We start from the raw sequence: 23,814 nt of genomic DNA on the forward strand, positions 1-23,814 counted from the left end.
CACCCGTGTCTTGTGTTTGGAGGAGAAAATACATGGACAAAGTCCGGAGTGAAGGATTTAGTTAATTTGACTTAGAAAAATTATAAGAGCATGAAAATTCTAAAACTCATTTCAAGTCAAACAGATTTGTCACTGTTAACGATATTAAAATATTCTAACACAGCTTGATTCTGCGTATTGGATTAACATTCAGAAACAAGAAGGAAATGTTTCTAAAAAGAGATATGGTCTATCTAAAATAATTAACTGTGTGAAATTCTGTGCCGCATTTGAATTAGCGATGCGAGGACTTGCTGAATCAGGAGATTCAACAAACCGCGGTATATTTCGGGGTTTGACTGATTTTACTCCACATTTAGATTAAACTTCTAAAGATCATTTATAGGGCTCGTCACAATAGAAAGGAACTACGAAAACAATTCAAAATTAATTGCTGGATAGCAATAAAATTATTGGAAATTTCTCTTCATGACGCTGAAAGTTTGATGCAAACTATCTTAATGGAATATAGGCTTAACGGAAATTCAGTCATAATTAAACAACATGAATTAATCGTGCTGGTTTATGGCGGGGCTAACGTAATGAGTGGGAAACACGGAGAATTTTTTATTGTGTCCCACAGCTCATTTCTTGCCAAGGAATTAAATTTAATAATGCAACAAACATGTTCATAAACTGGTCAAGTTACGATACTGTATTGCAAATCTGTAGGAACTCCCAGCTCTCTGTTTTATAATCCCGTCTGCCGATACGGATATAGGCTAGAAAAGTTGACGTAAAGAAATTCGGTAGGAGTTATAAGCGTTCGAACGATAGAAAGTTCCTGATGGTTGTTCATTCAGGTATCAACATGTGGGGCACATCTCCACTACGTAACTAGTTGTACCAGGTGGGAGAGGTGAGCGCACGTAGTGAGTAGGGCGCGCGGATCGTTGGAGTACAATTTCGGGTGCACAGTCAACTTCGAGAAGGGGCTGTAATTACACGCGTTATCCGATTTAGATGCAATAAACAGCATGCGTTTGCTAAATACACTATTTTTCATGCAGAACTGCCAACCTTTATAACCATGGGCCGCTACTGACCTCAATATCACTTTTTTCTTGAATAAACAAACTTCTTATATTGATGAAGTTATATCCTAACAACGAATAACAACTAGTGACGTGATTACAAACGGGCGTCTCATTGGTTCACGCAATTGTTCCAGTCCGCGCGGAGATAGAACAAATTGGTACTAACAGATTCTAATCGAGTGGACATGGAAGAAATGAATTCTTACGATATTGACCTGTAGAGTGCAGATAGAACAAATTGGGTACGAAGGAATATGTAGACTGGTGTATAGAACAAATTGACTCCAAAATCTAAAAAGAAGGGCAATTTGGACATAGAACAAAATGGTTCTCAGCCAGCGATTTATTGAAAAGAGTAGCGCAGCGAGGCGTCCTAGCTGTACCGGTAACAGAAGATGATACGACAGGGGGTCGCTGGATATTGACCATCAGCGTAGTCTAGGCGTTATCGAGCGGGACTCGTGTCCCGAGACAACGAGCAGCAGTGGGTTCGAAACCCATTTGGGTTGATTATGTGGTTTGGTTTCTTTTCGAGGCTTGCCTAAGTATAAGTGCAATGTTAGGTATTCTCATGGTCAATCCACGGACTAATTCCATCGATACTAGATAACCTCGCATTTGAAACAGAATCGTTGGATAAGAGATTTACAAGAAATATAATATGATATTAAATAGTGTCGGTTGAAGCAGAACTTTTCATTGAACAATGCTTCATACTGTCTACACTAAATTCTGAATTCCTGTATAGATTTGAGAAATAAAATTAAATAAAATAGTAATATTTTCCTAGGTTTTGTTCCGACGATCCTACATTACCTATACATATTCAATGCCTGAGCTATAAACATATGAATGAGATGGCATAATCCACATTTCTTAATTTTGCATTTTACGGAAGTTCAGATATGAGTTTAGCCTACTAATAATCACAAGCTTTTTGTAATAGCTGTACCGTTTTTCTGTCTGTTTCAACTGGAAGACCTTCAGATCTACGTGACTATTGCATCTCTTTAAATAAAGATAATGTATTTTATAGCACTGTAATTTAAAAAGTAGTTTTCAGCGCTTAAGACTTAGGTAACTATTTTCTTCCCTGAACCTTATATAGCTATTGCAGCTCCTAGAATATAAATGTATCTCATTGCACCCGCAATTTACCAAGTATTGTAGATACTTCCTGTTCAGTCTTCGAAATGTCAGAACAGCGACATTGTAGACTGTGTCGTTGGCAACACTGTTAGCAGTTCACTATCTCGAACATGAAGCAGGTCGCGTAACGGCACTCTCCGTTCAACTGTACTGCGCCAATCTCAGTTCTCAATCGAACTGCATTGAAACTGTTCATATTACATAAAGTCATAAACTGTCCCGCACGACATAAGTCGTATTGCGGGTATGTGTAAGAGAATATTTTTCATTAGTGCGTACACCTGCGTTCATTTTCCCAGTTGACATATTTTCTGATACGAGTATAAAATACGACTTGAGCTTTAATTTCATGTCTTTTTGTTTGGTGAACAGCACAGGTCCTCTTACACCCTACATTTGTTTAAAGGCATACGTACTATAAGATATTGTAAATTTTAAAAAAGTTCTTACCTTGGAGCCTCGTCTATTTGCAGTCTACATAAATGACATATCTGAAACTCTAAAACACAGTAAATACATGCTGTATGCTGATGATGCCGTTATACATATATGCACATACGCGACCTGAAACTCTAAATGACACAATAGACAATTGAACAGTGACTTGAACTCAATATCAGCATGGTCTACAAAATTCGACTTAACTTTAAATCCAAATAAGTCGCAGGTAATTCTAATTCTAATCGGGCAACAACGACTCTTACGCCCTTCAAAATCCGCTATTATAACTTCTATAAAATTGAATGAAACCATAATCCCATTCAGTCCCTCTGTTAAATATCTAGGTGTGTACATGGACGAGAGCCTCAAGTGTAATGTTCAAGTCACACACACATGCAAGACCGTCTTCTTCATCCTTCATTCATTAAATCGCCTGAAAAATTTTCTACCCTTTCAATTAAAAATAATTCTCATACAAACATTGGTGCTGCATACGTTTCATTTGCAACATCCGAAAATACGACCACATTACACCTTCCCTTGAAACGCTTCAATGGTTAAGATTACAGGACCGAAGATATAGCCATTCACTAATTTTCCTATATCGCATCATCAGTACTTCTTCGCCTAACTATCTCTCGGCGTGTTTTAATTTCTTGTCTTATCACAGCCTGGGTACTCGTTCTAAAAATGACCATTTATTGTCTATGCCTTGCCATAAAACAGCTCACTATTCTTCCTCTTTCACAGTATCAGCAATTCGTTTCTGGAACTCCCTACCCAGCTCCCTTAGGAACTGTCGAACGATATTTCAATTTAAAAGTAAATTGTTTAAACACGTGACCAGTATTCATGTTTAATTCTCCTTTGTGTGTATGTGTATATATGTAATTTTCCTCAATGTTGTATAGTTATAATTTACTTCGAATTTGTTATTCTTGTCATCTGTAATAATGGTTCACTTACCGCTTGCATATTCATTGAGCCTTATATTATTTTTTAATTATTATTTAGTATGTTTGCATTAATTCATTCAACTTGTGTTTGTATGACTGTATAATTTTTTTATTTATGTTCTTTAAATATTAGTAAAATTGTACCAGCTTCTTTTGCTTCTGGCTAAGTGGAAGAGAAGACCTGATGGCCTTAACTTCGCCAGAATAAATAATAATAATAATAATAATAATAATAATAATAATAATAATAATAATAATAATAATAATAATAATAATAATAATAATAATTATTATTATTATTATTATTATTATTACTACTACTACCTTGAGGCTGTTACCAGATTTTTTCACTATTTCCGGTGACAGATATAGGCATACAGTAGCCTATATAGTTTGCCGTTCACTTACATTGTTTTTACACAATTTAAAGCATTAAAATATTTTTACTCATCTATTTACAAGCTAAACTACGTTTTTTTTTTGGAAAAGTCATTTTTTTAAGCAGATCCCAATTTTTCTGCAAATTCCTGACAGGTGATCTTGAAGTTGGTTAAGATAGCAAACAAGGCACTAATAATTTCTAAATTCATTCCCAAATATTTGGTATGTTCACATCATGTTCAGTGAAGATTCTCTCTCCTCTGACATATTACTTCCAGGACACAGAGATAGTTCAGTGAACTTCTGAAGTTGTGCAAAGGGAATCGTATTAGAAAAGAAAAGTTAGAAAATCCATTCCATTTTGAGAAATGAATAGCATTTTCTCTGAAGTCACATATTTCTTCGAGCAAAACATTTCATCAAATAAATTATCTTCATCCAGGTCAAATCCATCTGTATTTTAAGTAAAATAATAGAGTCTCTCTTCAAATTTGTCCCTTTCTAGAGCAGGTGTCAACAATAGAGTAGCGTGCAAATTAATCCGAACACGACATATTTTTACATTTTCTGTCATTGTTGGCCTCACAGCTGCTCTTACCGCTTTAATTGACATCTATAGTACGTGTAATTCCATTGTTGAAGGTCTGTCGTTATTATTTTTTTATAATATGTGACATTTTGCCTGTCGTTTTGTACTTATAAGCATTTCAGTTGTTTTGAAGACTTAATACTGCAATCCTGTGTACATTCTGTCGTCTTCACAAATGGATACAACTCCACGAAAACGGTCTAAAATTATAACATTAGCAGAGCATTCTTTTATGACACAGAGGCAAATTGCTGCAGAATGTCACATCGGTTTGGCTACTTTTAATTCGATCATAAAACGATACAGGGAGACTGGATCCATCACACCCCAGATAAAAGGAAACTGTGGCCGGAAAGGGAAGACTTCACCTGCAGATGATCGTTTAATTGTCAGGAAAAGTAAATTAAATCCTAGCCTAACTGCTGTCGACTTAACCAGCGAGTTAATGGCTACCACTGGGGCGAATATTCACGTCACAACAGTGCGGCGTAGGCTTTAGGAAGCTGGACGAAGGGCTCGTAAGCCTATTAAGAAGCAACTGCTAACCCCTGTTATGTGCAAAAAACGCTTAATGTGGGCAAAATTACATCAACACTGGACAGTGAATGACTGGAAGAATGTACTTTTTTCCGATGAGTCTCATTTCGAGGTCCACGGCCACCGTGTTTCTTACGTACGGAAAGGATCCGAAAAAGTAACAGCAGCTCATCTCCAACAAGCACCCAAATACCCCCCTAAAGTAATGTTTTGGGGGTTGTTTTACACATGAAGGGCCTGGAGCATTAATACCTATCAAGGGAATGATGAATTCTGACAAATATATTCACTTATTGGAAACCAGAATCGTACCCCAGCTGCAAAAATCATTTCCGGATGGCAGAGGTGTGTTCCAACAAGACCTGGCACCATGCCATACGTCTCGAAAAACTACAGAATTCTTCAACAAGAAGAATATTCAGGTACTCCCCTGGCCAGGCAACTCACCCGACATCAACCCCATTGAGAACTTGTGGTCAATTTGCAAAAGAAGAATGCAAAAAATGGATTGTTCTACAAAGGAGAAGATGATTTCTGCTCTCATTGGTGTATGGTCTCGCGATGAAGAAATGAAGAATATTTGTGGGAAATTAGCGGAATCCATGCCAAATCGTCTCAGAGCTGTTATTATGAACAAGGGAGACCACATAGATTACTGAGGTATGTCTTAGATCCCTTTTTTTATCCCGTTTGAGTGTTTTTGCATAAGTAATTACGTTGTTCGGATTAATTTGCACGCTACTGTATAAGTACATTTTATGGATACCTTATTTTGTAAATGAACAGGCTAACACAGGCACTGAGATATTCAACGGTATTTTCATAAAATTCACAACAGACACTAAGAATTCTGTTGTGAAATAAGAACCAGTTCTTCCAAAAATGCCCAAAAGTTACTTAATTGATGGTGTCATAAAATGTCTTCTTTCCTGGAGTTCAATTTTTTATTAACTTCTATATCAACGGAAGACTTGACTGCGGTTACGTCCTGACCTTCAGTTTAAATTATGTCATCACGAAAAAGTTGCAACATTTATCAGAGCAGTGTGCAAGGATCATTAAACCACATTAATAATTAACAATGAAAGTCGGAGGATATCTGGGGAAAAATATTAAATCCGGTGGAATTCCGGGGACGAATTTTGTCTGGGGACAAAAAGCAAAATTCGTTGACTGTTTCCGGGAAACGGGAACGTGTGGTAACCTTACTTTAGACGTCATGAATCCGCATGCGAGCACCACGATCTGACCGCCATTTGGGCTCCGAGAAAACTCAGTTCTCAATTTGACATGAGGCTTGGCGGATCCTTGTCGTTCTGGTAGTTTGCTAACAAGAAGTATGTAGACACATCCAGGGATTGAACGCAAGACCTCCTAGTTTATATTCGGTTGCTCTACCAATTGAACGTTCGACATCCCAGCTAACTTTATCTGAACGTTATTTTGCGCTAGGTTAGGATGTCTTGAACTTCAGGTGTATGCCATGTTATTAAAAACAAAGAAATTATGTACAGCTTAGGACAGAAAACTTGCCGATCGGATAAATTCTGTCTTCTGGTTGGAATACTTCACACTAGCAACCTGCTTCTTACCTTACCGGTATATACAGGGTGGAAGTGAAACAATCCTGCAGGTTGAAAGGGACGATAGGGTACACTTAAATGAATAAGTAAAGAAATCCGTGGCGCTACAGCCTATGAAGGGTCAAGACCGATCAGTCAGCTGCTGGCCTCACGTCCAAATACCGAAGCAGAGGTGGACGATCATCCAACCAGGATGTCACTTAAATGAATAGGAAACCAATATTACGTTTTGTGATTAAATGCATGGTTATTTAGAAAGAATTGGAAGTGTCATCAGTCTGGCAACATCGCCGCTAACACATTGCTGTTTTTTCTCGTAATACGGATGTAAGAGGTCAACGAACTCATGTCTGTCTGCCTTAGTGAACTACCTTCCATCTCCCTTTCTGGCTGCAATGTTGCAAGCTGGTCGCTTCGGTCTGTGGCTTCAAATTAGTGGTCTTACACTTTTCGCTATTCGCTGTGAAAATATGCGGGGTTATTTCACTTCCACCCTGTGTATAACGGTAAGATAAGAAGCAGGTTACTAGTGTCAATCATGTTTGTCTAGCCGAAGTAGTCCGATTAGAAGATAGAAATTAGGACAGAATGTCGTGTTTCTGTAAGTTGGTACGTTAATCGAATACTATTATTAATTATTGTTATTATGGTTATTATTTTTCAGAAATAAATGACTATAATCAACCTATCACAAAAGATAATTGAATCTCAAAAATATGAAATAAATATATTAATAACACGTGGATAGTCATCTTTAGGAAGAGAACACCTATTCACATGCACTGCACTGAACAAGAAGCACAACAACATAAAAACTTATCTCTACTTTATTGGGAAGCAAGAAGCAAAATGGGTTAAATGATCCAAAATTGCGGCCATTAGAGAACAACAACAAAGTGGGTAGTCATTACGATTGAAACCATTACCAATACTACCTTGAAAGCTTTCAATTTCTAAGTCTAGCGTCTTCTTTATCAGCTACCGCAACGTCTGTGGCAGCTGCGTCATTCAGTGATACAATAACTTAAAAAAAATAAGAACAGCATCAAAAACTATTGTATGTATTTATGGTAATAATCATTTCTTTTGTACATACATCAATCATAGTCTTGTTTTATTTCTTTTAAATTTATTGCTATGTAGTTTGGGAGTATGAAGGACAAGAAAAAAATGTTATTTTGTAAGTACGCTAGCAAAAAAGATTGAACACTACTGCTCTAAGAAGTTACACCTATTTTCACAAAAACGATCGCATGTAAACCCCGCTGGAAACGAAAGTGATTCGAAAGTGGAGATTGACGACTTTTACAAGTACAAGATAGCGCTAGTTCTTCTGTCCTAAACTGTACATCGAGAAAAAAAACGATTTCAGCAAACATTCTTCCCGATCAGGATGATGATGATGATGATGATGATGATGATGATGATGATGATGATAATTAGAGCCCGGATGTTTGGCAAAATGCCTTTTGTACTAGGTCGAAGTATATCATTATTTGCACAGATATAAATGTGATTTGGAGTAAATCAGAGTGATAGGGTCAATTTTTATTTTGCCTATTTTAGGTGTTTCTTACTAATAAATGCCTTTATTTGTCATTGTAAAGAAATATTTCTTGTTTATTTGCAATTTTCTAATTAATTATAATGTAATGTGTATGAAATTTAAATATTTGAAATAATGACTAATTTTACTAACAATAGTAAATGAAAGTAATTCATTTCGGTGCTTAATCTGCTAATAATCGTGCTGTAATACTATTGCTGTAATATGAATAGTGATAGACAATCCACAGTTACAAATGTAATATTGTCATGTCTTCACGATACCAACAATCAGCTTTATAGTTTTAAATAATAAAAGTTGTCACGTAGCATTTCAAATTGGTTGCTTTCATATTTTCAAATCTTACTGTTACAATTTTGTGCTACACGTGTTTATTAATATAGGAGAAAGAAATTTGAATGAGGAACAGTCAGTTATTGTCGGGCGACAGAAGGTATAAGACCTGTTAGCTAGAATACCTAAATTCAATAAACCATTGAAAAGTAAACTTCATGCTTACGGTAGTGTTTTCAACCGATGGGACAGTTTCGTTATATAAGATTTGTGGAAAGGCAGTTAATCACGAAAAAAAGTATTTCATAAGTCAACATGTGTCACCTACGAAGTAGTAGTAGTAGTAGTAGTAGTAGGTTAGGTTATTTTATGACGCTTTATCAACATCTTAGGTTATTTAGCGTCTGAATGAGATGAAGGTGATAATGCCGGTGAAATGAGTCCGGGGTCCAGCAACTAAAGTTACCCAGCATTTGCTCATATTTGGGTTGAGGGAAAATCCCGAAAAAACCTCAATCAGGTAACTTGCCCCGACCGAGAATCGAACCCGGGCCACCTGGTTTCGCGGCCAGACGTGCTAACCGTTACTCCACATGTGTGGACACCTACGAAGTAAATATGTGAGTTATGTTGATATAATTTAAATTTATTGCTAATATATTATGCCTTTTTAAAGTTTATAATACATTTTTCAAAGATTATTGTGCCTTTTTTATGTTTTTATTGCCTTTTTTTGCCTACCCATCTTAACTGTTATAAATGCCTATACTTCCGGGCTCTAGTAATAATAATACGTGCTTGGCTGTGTTTTCGAGAGCTGGTTTCGGGACCGATACTTGTAATTATCAAAGCTCGGAAACTGGGGACTTGTGTCTTTGAAAGTGGCTAAGCGACCGGACTTCAATGTCAACAAACTCCCGCTTCCAGCACAGAGGTACTGTCAGGTCTGCTATAAAAGTGGTTCTTGGCTGGAACAACATAATGATAATATTATGATAGGTTGAAACACGTAATTTTATAGCACATATATAAATAAACATGCTAAATACATCAAATTTACAGTTCTGCTCTGTACATTTCATTACAGTGTATGACTACATGCATTCGAAGATTTTCGAACCCATAAATTCGTCTGTTAGTTAAACATGATTTGAAACGAAGGAAACTTATTTCCACGTCACATGAAGTGACGGGAGCAAACTTAATTTTTTTTTATTTTATTTATTTTAACTAGCTACCTAGTGAGTACAAATTGCATTTATAAAATAAAAATGTTTCTAGCCACTACCGTAAGAGCCAGGCTCGTGTACGGTGTGGTCTTAGTGAATAATATTACATAAAATTTACAAGGACAGTTTACTAAATATAGTAAGTAACTTAATTCAAACCAATAAATACAACACAAGAGCAAGAATAAAGAAGAAAGAGAAAACGAGAGAAAAATACACATTTAATATAAATTGACAATCCGACAGAAGCCAGTGATATTCAATAAAAACATGAATATAGTCGATAGAAATAAAAGGTAAAAAAAAGTACATTTGTTACTATTATATATCATGGATAATTTTACAAATTTCTTTTTTAAAAGTTTTTTTTTTAATTTCAAATTTGGAAAATGGTTTGAAATTGTATTATAAAGTCTTGGGCCTAAATAAAATACTGAATATTTTCACTGTCACTGTTTCCTGTTCGATTTTCAGCAGATCTCGTATCTGAGAAAGATAAGTATATCCTAAATTTTTCTTGCAAATAGTTTTCAATTAGTGTATCACTACTAGGGAAGGTCCCTCTACGACTTGATCCATGGCTATGGACAAATTTTCCATCAATTTAAATGACTGCAATGTCTTTCAATGAATGCCCGTTTCCAGCTCTAGTTTATGTGTGGCACAACTTACAAAATATAAACTCTGCATTAGAAGAAAATAATGTCTCTCCTCAGAATTCCTCCACGAAATTCTGTACCTAAAATTTAAGAAATGTATTTTCAAACTTCCATAACACCCATTCGAATAACACGTATTTTCTCATTCCTCAGACAGATCATTTACCTGTAATTCTCTTAATGTCATTGGCTTCGACATGACACAGTTTCTTCGTTCGTCTTCTTGCCATCCGATGTGACCACTTTCTTAGTACATACGACTGTCCCTGAGCTCTTGCAGCTTGAGCTTTGTGTACGCTGTACCTGTAACCTTACTCAAGCGCACGACACACAAGTCCCCAAGTTCCGAGCTTTGGTAATTATGCTTGCACTGGCCCAGTGCACCCCTGCATGCTGTTATTGTTCTTCATTTCGATCCTTACACGCGGTCATCGTGTCTTAGCCCTGACAGATTTAGGTCCAATTCCTAGACGAGTACCCGATAAGCCCAAGGGTCGAGAGATCTAAAGTCTTAAATCATGTATCGACGTTGGAGACCCGTATTACCTCTAGAAATTCACCCCAACCTATGTTTCACACAATATTGCAGATGATAGATGAAGTGAGGGAGAGATGGAGTGTGTTGGTGAAATGTTAGAGGGAAACAATATCCCGGGAAGAGCTTTCTGCAACGTTTGCTTTGTCCATTATAAATTTCACTACGATAGTGCCGGGTATCGAAACCGGGCAGCCTGATGGGAATGTAGCGCGCTGGTATTGCGCCACAGACTCGGCTGACTAATAGAGTCTTCTTGTTCTTCTTCTTCGTCCTCTTTCTTGGCCTTGGGTTAAATTTGCAGATTCCATGTAGCCAGCTACTTCTGTAATATAAAACTATATTCTGTAGAATACCTGAATAAGTAGGCTAGTACCGAAGTACCGCACTCCCAGGTGACTAACTACTTTAAAAAACGTAAATGAATATTGGATGATAAGAGATGATAATGAACACGTCTGCACTTCACAAAGAAAGACCGATGAATCTAATAGTCACTCTGTGTAATTTGCCGGTTGTTATGCGACACATCATGGATGATCTTTGGCGCTGGCTGTAATGTTTATGTACGTACCTTATATACATAAAACATGAAGGGACTTCACGTAAAGTCAGGCTATCAAAGCAACTGAAGCACTTCTCTTCACGGTTTACAGGAAAAGGGAGATCTGTTTGTAGTTATGCTTAATTGTAATCACTAAATATAAATTATAAGTTGCAATGGAATGGAATTTAAGTGAGCGGGGCACGGATGGCCCAGCACTGCGACCTGTAGAGATCTATTGCGCTAACCCTCGATATGGAATGAGTTGCGTGCCATAGATCGCCTACGCGCACCAACCCAACCACATGACTCTCTAACAACCGGTCCCTACAGTCAACAGAAATCCATATACCATTCCTGCTTCGGCAACTTCCCCCAAGGCCCCCCTGTCGGTCCGAGGCGAAACCAGAAACGGGATGATGGGGGAGGAAAGGAAGTGGCGAAGATGAGTGGGGTTCCAATCGCCTGATAAAATTACCTGATATTTATCCATAGGAATGAGGGGGGGGAACCCCTATAAAACCTCACCCAGGCAACTCGTCCTGACCGGGAATCGAACCCGGGACCGCTGGGTTCGGAGTTAGACTCGCTAACCCCTCAGCCACAACGGTGGACTAAATTGTAAGTTACTCTGTGAAATAATACCTGAGTGGCCTATTTTATATAATCGTGACAAAATTGAAATAATGAAAATCACATTTCGTATTCGTGTTTTTTTCTCAGATACTAATTTCTGTTTCAGAAACTGTTTCTGATTCACCAGTTTCAGTTTGTCAATGCACACTAGCGGTTTCAGTCTCAGAACATTCTTCCTCTGGACATTCACCGTCACGTATTTATATTTTTTTTTTATTTATTTAATACTTTACACTTGAGCTATGCCTATTAGGCATTGCAGCCCGAAAGAGCAGAAGCTCGTGCTCGGGCGCAGTTCAGATCAGTTATACAAAATATATCACAAAATTAAGAGAGTTCATTGAGCACAATAACATTAATAAATGGTAAAATAATACAGCATGTAATAATAGGGTCTATATACAAATAGAAAATACAAAAGTACATAGATATTAGAGTATCAATTTTTAACTCAATTAGCTTAAACAATTAAATAATTAATCTGATTGAAATGATATTGCTTGCTGTATACCCTGTATTAGTGATAGTCGAAAAATATCGTAGTTTTTGTTTTAGCCCAGTTAATTATAACAGTTAGAGAAAATAACGGAGACAGTGTAACTGCTACGCATTGTCAATGATGGCTTCAAGGTTTTCAAAGGTTTAACAGTGCCCTTCGACAGTTATGTTTAGGGGGTCTGTCGCTCGTGCTCATTTTTTGTATGAAATATACTTTAATGATGAAAGTCAGAACGGTATAAGGGACATACGTTCTAGCCTGAGAAATAATGTGTTTAAAACATCAGTGTATATATAAAGTCGTGGTTTGTATAGAATGAAAACCGATGCAACCTTGTATGTCCAAAAAAAAATTATGTTTTACAGGAAAGGAAGAAAGATTTTAAGGCGATGCGCTACTGAAATTTCTATCCACAATTTTTTAGTTAGAGAGTTGAAATTTTTATTGAATATGCATATGAATATCATAATCACACATTGCAAATTTCAGTATTTTCTCATAAACACTAAAAAAAATGAACTTATTTTTTTTTAATTTCTTGGTGAAAATCCTATTTCTAAAAGAATTATTTTTTTATAGAAATCTAATTTTTCTTAAATATAACACTGCATATTTTGCAAAGGAGCATTTTAACGTCCTACTCTAATTTGTTCATTTATAAGAAAGTATAATTTTTTCAATGATCAAACATTATTAAAAAATATATACTGCTTTACGTGTAATTCTCTAGCAATAAAACTATGCTGAATACAGTCAATCAAATACTCCATTTCACAACAGATATATTAATGAATAAATATGCCAAGTTTCATCAATCTAGCTTTAACGTCCTACTCTAATTTGTTCATTTATAAAAAAGTATAATTTTTTCAATGATCAAACATTATTAAAAAAATATATACTGCTTTACGTGTAATTCTCTAGCAATAAAACTATGCTGAATACAGCCAATCAAATGCTCCATTTTACAACAGTTATATTAATGAATAAATATGCCAAGTTTCATCAATCTAGCTTTAACCATTGAGAAATAAAATGAGTACTTGTGGTTGAAAACGTAGAAAATATATTCTTCGAGATAGTGAAATTTGAAGTTTTGGTTATGCATAACTAGTACATTAGGCTAACGGACTTCTACCAATTATAATAAAGGTATATTTATAATTAAGATACTGAGATGAACTTTTCATGAAAACGTACATTTTATCGCGAACATAAAAATACGATAAAAATGAACAAATTTCTTACGGTACATAACAGGACATTTCTTAAAATCTCTTCCTGTAAAGTTTGTGTCCATACCTTGACTTAAGATGTTTTTGTAGAAGATTTGGGAAAATTTCTTTGATGGGAATTGTTAATTATTTGACATACGAGGTTGCTGTTCAATACCATCGAAATGGCATAATCTATTCCATTAATGCCGTCACGTTTTGAAATTGTGTTTACAGTTAGTACTTCACACCTCTCTAGTAAATATGCATACAACAGACACATAGAAAATCATTTCTGTTAATAATGGCGTGTCGCTACATCTCTGAAATATTGGCATACATCGTAAACGAGTTCCAATTTGCAACGAATGATAACGGCGTAGCTACTACTATAGCATGATCACCACAAAAACAGACGAGTCAAGCCGCATGTGCACAGTAGAGGTGGGAGTAGAATACGCAGTTTCGTTGTCAGCAGGACTAAGGAACGAGACGACATTAATGGAATCCAGTGTACAATAGGCAGGATGTTTACTATAAAAATTAACTTCCAGGAATTAAGGTAGCATATTTAAAAAAATTCTCCTTGATAGTGTGTAAACTTGCATTTTATCCACTGTTCAGTGCCTTAAGTGAGACTTTAAGACATTAGTGCTTAAAATAGTAAGCAATCACTTTAGGCACTGCTATTTTACGCACTGCCAAAGAAAATGCAATATTAATTGCACAAATTACATTCAGTACCAATTAATGCATTACCTTTTCATGACGTAGACCTAAATATTACATGTAACACAAATTCGTCGTTGTTCCTGCAATAACTCCTATGTGCAAAATATAACATTTTTCAGTAGGAAGAAAAAACACATTTATTCATCCTATGGCAGCCGTACATAGGAGACTGTGAGTTCTTACATTTTCGAAACAAAGAAATATAATTACATATAGGAGATTTTATTATTTGCTATGTCACTATTCAAGTTATTTAAAAGAGCAAAAATCTGAAAATCGATAAATATGTCTCATAGGATTTATTGCAGGAACAACGACGAAATAACAAATTGAACATTCATATTTACGTTTTAGCCCGTATTATTCTGAGGTTACATAAAGTATGTAGTAGTCATTGCTTGCGTTGTTTCAAGGAACTTAAGTAACTTCACTTTTCATCAGTCTAACGGGCTATGTTTCCATGGTTACTTATTTATTTATGGTTATTACTTTAGATATGTAATTCAAAAACCTGTCCAGAATGCTGTGTTAAAATCAATAAACTTACTAACAAAAATTTCTCGAAATAACTAGGCCCATTCACAAGGAAAACGTTAAAATTAACGTGAGAACTTAAACGTTACAATAACGGTAAGAAGCTGAGTCATCATTCACAATGGAAATTTGACGCTACTGTAAGACCATGAAATATAGCCTATCCGTAAACAGATGATTGCAATCACAGAGAAGAATCAGATGAAAGTGCAGTCGAATATTTTATGTTGCAAATGTGAGATATTTATTTGTTCCACATAGTAGGACATAAGGCTGACCACTACAAATTAGTATTTAGTAGAGATGAACAACGTTCGAGGAAGCGAGACTAACAGACCCGGAAAGGCGAAAACCCTCACGACGTCGCGTCCTTGACGTAAAGACTGGTTGTGAGTGATCCGATACTCGAGATTGATCACTCCCGAAGTTCCGAAGTGAAGCAGGCTTGAATCGCCACAGTTGTTTATACCTGACTGAATTTTTATCTACTTTGGTAACTGTTATATGCATGTATAAACAATCAACTAGCCTATTTGAAACATCATCTCTACCTTTCAATGTATAACACTGGCCAACAAAAAAAAAAAAATTTTGAATGTTTCCTGCACTTCATCAGTCAATTCTTACTAATTTTAGGTTGAGAAAAACGAATATGACAATGAAAAATTTTTCTTAGCTCTAGTTTCTGTGATACACAATAGGTGGAAGTATTTCAGTTTAATGGATTAAGAGAAAACGATACATTTTAATTACATATGCCGACAACACTGAAAGTGCATTTAAATTTTTTAAAATGGCAGTTACATTCTAAGAGTTCTAAATTTATGGAAGAATACCTGGCAGATGGTCGGGTCTGAAGAGAATCATGTGTGGCTCATGAGATCGTCGTCTTTTAGCTTGCCTCTTGTGAGTTCCGGAGTATCCCTACGCAAAGACCAACAGTAATCCGCAAGCATTGTTTCATTCCAAAGGTCCTGATATCTTTGTTCCATAACAGAAATATCCTGATGGAATCTTTCTCCGTATTCATTACTGAAAGCTTCACAACTAGGAGGGAAAAAGTCTAGGTGGGAGTGGAGAAAATGGATTTTAAGGGACGTGTTGCATCCGAGTTGATGGTATTTTTGCAGGAGCACTGTCACCAACAGAGTGTAGTCATCTCTTTTGTTGCCTAAAAATCCATTAATAACTCCCTTGAAGGCTTCCCAAGCTTCTTTTTCTTTCCCATCCAAAACTTGGTCAAATGCAGGATCCTTTACAAGTTCTCGAATTTGTGGCCCGACAAAAATACCTTCCTTGACTTTGGCATCACTTAATTTCGGAAATTTCTCTCTTACATACTTAAAGGCCTGTCCTTCTTGGTTCATACCTGTGACAAATTTTTTTTATCACACCCAGCTTAAATGCAGGGGTGGAAGAAGAACATCTTTTGGGTCCACGAGAGTCTCGGCAACGACATTTTTCTCGCTAGGATTAAGATTTCTTGCAGGCCAGCCTACTTGAATATAATGTGATTTTCTATCCCTGCTGCCCCACATACCTAAAAAGCAGCAATATTTTGTGTACCCCAGTTGCATTCCTAAGAGTACGCCAATGACTTTTAGATCACCACAGATTTTCCACTTGTGTTCATGATATTTGATTGAGTCAAAGAGGGCTGTCATATTTGCATAAGTCTCCTTCATGTGAACTCCATGACCAACAGAACTAGAAGGAAGTCGGTTGCCATTATGAAGTAATACAGCTTTCAGACTAAGCTTGGAGGAGTCTATGAATAGCTTCCATTCAGTTGGATCATGGTTCAAATTCAAACATTTCATCAAGCCATTAATGTCGCAGCAAACAAGATTGTTTTTCTTCTAAAAAAAAAGGGAAGCAGATCCCTGTGACGTTGTCTGTACTGTGAGACCCTGACGTCAAGTTCGAGAAGATTCCATTGCTGTAGTCTAGACCCTAGAATTTCTGCCTTCTCCTTTGACAGGTCAAGGTCTCTAAGGGTACGAACACGTTGGCGCCTAGCTTTAAAGCTAGCAGGCTCCGCTAGCAGTGTTTATGAAAGACAAGGAAGCTTGGTGTGCACAAATTGGAGCTTGTTTGCAGGTCGCTTTAATCTGTCAGCTGACTCACAGCTGATTAGGTCATCTCCTTGGAATCTCTGTGTAGACTTGATATCGCAAGGGATTCAAGTAGTGAGGACGAATTTGATTTATTAGACAGTGCAGAATCAAAGTGATTATTATTACAAGAAATCTTTTCTCGAGAGTGTTCCCTTCATCCTATAAATAATAAAGGGTTGCGTTTGGTGAATATTATCTTTTTAAATATCTGCGGAACTTTCCAGAAAAATGCATTAGCTACCCGAGAGTGGGAATCGAAACTTTCGATTATCTTCTCTATTTAACTAAAGATTTCATACAGAAGGCTTGGAAAAATTGCCAGGGAATCCTATTTTGCAGGAAGAACGGCTTATACTCACACTGAGGTAAACTGTACAATTCTTACAAAATAGTGCCTAGTGAACATTCTCAATAATTTGATTGATATTAGTTGTTATTTATTTGTTTATTTTTTTATTTTTCGTGGTATTAAGGCACATGCAGAAGAAAGCGATTAAACTCTTGAAATGAGGTCGAAGGCTGCAAATCAGGCCTATTGGTGAACGACGATGTTCATCCGAATTCGTTAGTAGTTTGTAATTAAAAAATTAATTAAATTCTACCTCCAGTTTTGAATTTATACGAAAAGTTAATGTCGTGGCAGGTCTTTCGAACACACGAGCAATATGTTTTTCTACACCCAATGTGTGCAGTGTTTTAAAACTTTACAACCACTGACACAGGATTCCCGCCACGAGTGAAGCAAGCGGTATGCACAAGGCGGAGCTTGACAGGCCGCTGGCTGACAGTCGGAGTAACCAAGAATGATATTTCCCGCTCCGTTTAACTTATCACGTCGTAGCATCTATGATATTCAAACAATCGCGCTGCAATTTTTTGTATTGATAGGTCAATACCCAAGGGAAGCATAGAAAACAATTCGAAGTCAAAATATTGTTTTTAAAAGTGAAAAAAAAAAAAAAAAAAAAATACTGACTCTGAAGTGATCTGCTCACAGAAAAAAATTTTCGGTAAGCGGTAAACTTTTTTGTTTTTCACGTTAGATGGGGGGTCAAAGCGAGAAAAATGTTGAGTAAGAATGGAAATTCGTTTTAAAAGTTACCGCTCCTCAAAATCTTTACTGGTTACCGAGTTACGGCCAATTAACATCAAAACTAAATCACATGCGCGTAGTTTAAAATAAAATACAAATTTGTGTAAATTAAAAAGCACGAATTACACAAATAATTGATAAAAGTCGTCTCTACTAATTACACAAGTCATCATTGACATCTGGTCCACAGATCACCTCTCCAATGCCTCCAATGCCTCTCTGCTCCACGAACACGTTGACGATGGTAGACTAGCTGGTAGAGTAGCTAGTAGCGATAGTGGGGGAAATGAATCGCTAGAATCATATGACACCGCACACGTTGACTCATGGATGGTCGCTTTACTGCTAATGTGAGGATCACGTAAGTTCAGTTCCCAAACAGCAAATATTTCCGCCTTGTCAGTGTTGCCAACTGTTACCAGATATCACCACATGTAGTAAAATCACGATCCTATGTACTGAATGACTTCTTTACCCACCATACTTTACCTTAATGTTGGAAGGTTATTCTAAATAGTTTCAATAATAATGAGAATAATAATAATGAGAAATGTATTGCTATGTTCTATTCTTTTATTCCTTTGCATTATTATTAGTATTAGCATTAATAGGTTACTAGACGTAAATATACAACAAAGTATAGTATATAATATTCAAGAATCAAATCTGTTCCAAGACCAATTAAATTATTGTCACTTCACTTCAAAGATTCCAGCGTACATATACTGTACTTCCTAAAGGTAGATAAATTAATAACCAATTGACTTTTGGTTGGAATTCGAATGAACTTCTGATTATCTTTTGAAATTAGTAAGGAAATGGATAATACAACTAGGCTAAAACTGAAATAATAATAAATCAACTTACAAAAATAATTTTGGCCCTTAAAAGCCATAAGCAATTTCACTTCTAGATACATTTTTAAAGATTTCATTTGTTTGTAAATTGCTTAATAATGTTACACTTACCATGATACATAACTGTGAAGTCTCTTTTTGGCTCTTGTGTCCTAAATTTAAATAAGAAAAAACAAATGATTCAAGAAATGTGAGCTGGTGAAAATTAAATACTCAGTTAATAAAATAATTACTACCAAAGAGTATTTTATTAATTCTATACAAAAGATGGATTACACAGAACAGATGGCCAGAAATCATAGATTTATACACAACATACAGCATGAAACGATCATCAAAAAATGCTTTTTGTACACAATAACAACTTTCAAACGAAGTGAAATAGCCAAAAAGTTCAATAAATATTATGCTAATAAGTAATAACTATAATTAATAATTATCTACAAGCTGTAAAAGGGAATAAAATAGTATATTGTTGAAATTAGGGGGTTATGGTTTATTACGTGTATTTATAATTTTAATTACTTTTCCTACATTTAATTATATTTTAATTTCTATTAGATTAGATGGTGGTGTGGTTGTTAGTTTTATCTGTGTACGTCAGACTATTAAGGAAGAACTGAATATTACTATTAATTTAATAACATAACACCCAAAACATCTCCAAGTCCAGACAATACACATGCTGATTTTCTTAAACATGTTGGCAAACAAGCAAACTCACTACTTTTATCTTGTAATCTCATCTAAAATACAACATCTGTCTGGAGAAAATCTATCATAACATCAATTTTGAAAAGCAATTATTCAACTAATATCTTTTCTAGTTATCGACAGATACCACTTACTAGTATGATAGCCAAAATTATGGAAGAGATGATTTCATAGATTGAATTGGTTCCTGGAATCTAGTAACTAACTTTCATCTTATTGAGTTGACTTTAGAGAATTGCATTCAACAAATGGACAGATTTTAAATTTTAGTCAAGATATTAAAGATATTTTAAACAGAAAACAAAACATCTTAACAATTTTAATTTATTTTCGAGGAGCATATGGCTCTGTAGATATAAATCACTTAAGAAATTGCAAACTTAGGGTGTCCATGATAAAGTGTTACACTGGGTCAGTGACTTGATTATTTGATTCATTGACACAAATATGTAAATAGAGACAGATTCATCTGGGCTTCCCACATTGTTGTTTTCAGGAATACATTTTCCAATATTAATGTCGATGGTCTAACTAAAGAAATAGATCTTATGATAATCTCATCATTTGCAAATAATATGGTTGTCTAGAACAAAAAATCACAGTCCACAAATATTAATAAACTGAGCCAAAATCCCAACAGACTTTTTGACTCTACTTGGAGAACTCAAACTTGCTCAATTAAGGGAAACTTTACTAATAAAACACAATCCCAAGTTATTTCAAAATGAATAGTATATAAGTTAACTTTAACAGATGATGTTAAGAAATGTGATACTTCTCCAGACATTTTAAAAATCATTAGAAACGATAAATGATCTGGTCAGTGAGTGACTACATACAGTATTTTTTATAGATGGATCCTGTTTACCAAGCCATAGATGTAGTGGTGTTGTAGTACAATACCAGTATATTCCCTTTTACAGGGAATTATACTCAAACACTTGTTTGCCCCATTTTAACCGTGACAACGCTTTTTAGTTTTTTTTAACATTCTGGTTATTGTATTGTGTTTGTGTTTAGTGAAAGATTTTAGATAAGGGCGCAAATAGCCATAGTAGCTGACGTGCCCTTTTTAAACGCCACTAACTAACTAACTTCAAACACTGACTAATTTTGATAGTGAAAATTTAGATACACTTTTAAGCTTACAAAATCTCCAGTATCGACTTCATAAATCTGAGAAGGCTGTCATACTATCAGATTCAAAATCAGATATTCTTGCTGCAGTATTGGACGTAACAGCATGAAATCTCAATATTTCACAGTGTTTTAATATTTTAAGCAAAATGGTCGAATTACATCGACGACTGGTACTTCAGTGGATCCATGAACTTTATGGAGTGGGAGGTAATGAGGTAGCTGAAAGGTAGCAAAATTACTGTAAGGTTATCTATATACCTGCATCTTACCACACTGTTAAAAGAATAACAAGATCAGAACATGACAATGTGGTAACAAAAATCGGAATGATTCTAAAGCAAATGAAAAAATTGCAATAGGCCATCCGGCATCCGCTCCACGATGGAGGAAAATCCTCAGAAGAAACCAACTAATCAGACCAAATGGGGGATCCAAACTACCCTCGAGTGCAGCTCTGAATTTGCAGGCCAACAAGTCTACCGACTAAGCTACATTGGTGGCTCCACTAAAAATATGAAGTACATGGCACTCAGATTATTAAATTGACAAACCTAAACAATTATTCATCAGTTAAGCTATAAAATATAATACATAGCAAGCAAGTTAATTCAATTTAAAAGTATAAACAATTCAATCAGTTGAAATATACAGAAATTGATAATAAATATCATGCAAATTACTTCACGTTACAAGCATAAACAATTCATCACTTGTGGTATACAGCCTACTATTTAATTTACAGCACATACAATTCATCAGTTAAGCTATAGGCCTACAGTCTACTATTCAATTTACAGCATATATAATTCATCAATTAAGCGAAACAAAAATATAGTACAATACATAGTAAAAATAATACACCTAATTTAATAACTGAACTTCTATGAAAATCTACAGTGGCAGTACTCATATTATCACAGGCCATGATTGTCTCAAATATTTACAAAGAACTGATATTTCAGAATCTCCCCATGCCATTTCTGAAATCTCAATGAAGATATGGATCATTGTCTTGACTGTTTAACTTTACACAGCTTTCAATCATCCGGTTAAATATTGGAGTGCAAGATAACAAATGACATCAACTGCTGAACACTTGGTATCAATCAACCAACAACTTCATTACATTAAAGGGGGAAAAAAACTGAAAGAATTAATTGTATATAGACACAACACATAAGACAAGGCCGCTTCAGAACAGTAATTGGCAAGGCTCTGTTGTTTTAGGATTCTTATGTAGATTCAATTTCACCTGAAAGAAAAAAGTAGCATCTATAAGTATGCCTAATTATGAGAAATAAGAGAAACGGTTGCAATAGTAGTAGTAGTAGTAGTAGTAGTAGTAGTAGTAGTAGTAGTAGTAGTAATGATAATGATAATGATAATAATAATAATAATAATAATAATAATAATAATAATAATAATAATAATAATAATAATGACTGTAAAGTATGGAAATTAATATTGCAATGTAATATCAAAAGGTGATTTCACACCATCAACTCTTATCATTTAGTACAACAAATCTATTATATTCAGTTGCAATCACCAGTAGCTGTTCTTTCCTCCATTTTGTTGTTGGCTGATTTTTCACAAGTCTGCTATGATATGCAGCACTATCCATGACAATAACGCATTGCCCTAATGTTCTCAGGTCAACAACTGTGTTTGCACCCACTTCTCAACTACAGGGCTATTCATAGCACTATGGTAGTCCTGACTTTTCTTTCAATTGCATGAAAAAATTAAATCAGCACCTGCAATAAAAATTATACCTGGGCATATAATTACGTCACATGAATTCACAGCATTTAAATAAAGAAAATAAAACATAACATGACATGAGATCCTCTTTGGTGAAAGGCTTTCCCACGTTTTTATTTAGTCACCAATTTTAATATTTTTGTACCCTGATTAAAAAAATTACTCTTGCCAAATTTATGTAAAATATAAATCAATATAACTTACCAAGTATAAATCCACCTTTCGTTCCGGCATCTAATCTTCACCCTCATTTGTTGGTCTACGAATAACACCATTCATGTCACTGAAAACTTCACCTGGTTTATTTCATGAATAAGTGGGTGATCCTACTTAAAAAAAAAAGAGAGAGAAAAGCAATTCACATTGACACTCTAAGAGACACAAAAATTTTAAAGACAGGAAAACCGTTCAAGAATTTTATAACTAACCTCTAGTTATAATGTATGTATTTATTTACACTGCAAGTGGGCAAGCACCCAGTGGCAGTGGTATATACAATATTAACAATACACAGTTAAAATGATAAGCTATACACAATAAAATTTACAATACATAATACAATTTACAACACATATACAATTTTATACACAATACAATAAGAATACACAATACAATTTAACACAATAATAATAAAACATAAAATAAAACACCTAATTTTACAACACAACCTACATAATTATGTATAGGTCCTACATAAATCTCAATAGTCTTTCACTTTACTCTCATTTCATTCCCTGTAGTGGCACTATGACGCATTTCACTGACACTTTAGCACACATTTCACTGACACTCTGTAACACATTTCACTGACACTATAGAACACATTTCATTGACGCTATAAATTATCACTGATCGGAACTGTTCACTGCACTGTAAAACCATAACTTCACTGACTCACCTCGCTTCACTGATACAACAGTTCAAATAAGTCAAATAATTGCATTCTTATGCTTACTTATAAACAGAACTACATTTAAACTAAACATTTCTAGTCT

General features: G+C 35.3%; 1 protein-coding gene and 1 long non-coding RNA gene across 15 annotated transcripts in view; one reads left to right on the forward strand and one right to left on the reverse strand.

Annotated features, from left to right (window-relative positions):
* Positions 1-23,814, forward strand: part of Ipk1 (Inositol phosphate kinase 1) — a 1,778,442-nt gene that overhangs the window by 1,446,694 nt on the left and 307,934 nt on the right. The window lies entirely within an intron of this gene.
* LOC138707919 (uncharacterized) lies at positions 19,846-23,093 on the reverse strand. The gene is made up of 3 exons (XR_011334442.1): positions 23,024-23,093; positions 22,605-22,812; positions 19,846-22,307 (listed from the first exon to the last, which is right to left on the reverse strand). It is a non-coding gene; the product is annotated as an uncharacterized lncRNA (long non-coding RNA).

Source organism: Periplaneta americana, chromosome 10 (assembly GCF_040183065.1).
Source record: "Periplaneta americana isolate PAMFEO1 chromosome 10, P.americana_PAMFEO1_priV1, whole genome shotgun sequence".
In the NCBI taxonomy this organism is placed as follows: Eukaryota; Metazoa; Arthropoda; class Insecta; order Blattodea; family Blattidae; genus Periplaneta; species Periplaneta americana.